Consider the following 1120-nt stretch of genomic DNA (forward strand, 5'->3'; position numbering starts at 1 on the left):
TAGGCTTAGCAGTTTTTCTATTTCTTTGGCAGTTGCTGGTGACTAATCTTTTTGTGGTGAATTTTTCCCCTATGGACTTGTTTGGGTACTTGTTTGTCTTCTTTTCCTTGTCGTGTATTTTCTAATACTTTCTAAACGCTATTAATGGCCAGTAATTTTTTTAAAGATTTATTTATTTATGCATACAGAACTGTGGTACATGCTATAAGTACAGGGGCGGTGAGAGGCTTCACCAGAGACAGAACAGGGAGCAGAAAAGGCAGATTGATGAGGGGAGCAGCGGGCAGGTCAAAAGAGGTCTGCCACACCATGTGGGTGACGTCTGGGTGGCCAGGAATCAAACTCATGCTGAAGTGGCTTTAGCTTCTCAGTGCTGTGCTTTAACCTGCTGCACCACCAGGGAGGGCCCTATTGATGAGTATTTCTTCTGGATGTACTTTCGGGGATGGCTGAGGAACTTCCAGACACTTCAGTTGTGGAGGATATAATTGTGCTTTGTTTCGATATCTCCTGTTTTTCCAGACTCCACTGTGTGGAATTGTGGCTGTCATCTCAGCCAGTAACAGTCAGGGGTCTCTTCTGGTATTTAGCTTCTTCCACTAACACACTGAGGCCTTGTCTCTGGTATTTGATCTTTGTAGCCTTCTGATGTTCCAGGTTCCCCCTATGCTTGGATGTGTCAGTGGTGGGTGGATCATGTTATAGTGTCATAGGTATCTCTTCAGCTGGGCCAGTGTTTGAGCCAGTCACTGTTTTTTTTTTTTTTTTTTTTTTCTCCTGAGCACTGTGTGCCTTTTTGGGTCACAAGTCTTCAGGCCTCTTCTATGTGGGCTGAGGATGCAGTGGTACATGGAGTGCCAGAAGGGATTCAAGCCTCCCAGCAGAGCAGGCTGCCAGTCCTCCCTCAGCACCTCCAGGACTATTTGTACCCACTCCAAGCAGTCTCTCCCTGAGTAGTCTCCTGAGCAGTCTTTCCCCACCCCGGTGTCCTCTCGCAGAGCTGAGCTGTCTCTAACTCCATGGCTTTACCACAGGATTTTTTTTTTTTTAAGATTTATTTATTTATTCATACAGAACTGGGGTACAGGCCAGAGATGCGGATGGTGAGAGGATTCACCAG

Source organism: Condylura cristata, unplaced genomic scaffold (assembly GCF_000260355.1).
Source record: "Condylura cristata isolate star-nosed mole 26May11 unplaced genomic scaffold, ConCri1.0 scaffold00003, whole genome shotgun sequence".
Classification (NCBI taxonomy): Eukaryota; Metazoa; Chordata; class Mammalia; order Eulipotyphla; family Talpidae; genus Condylura; species Condylura cristata.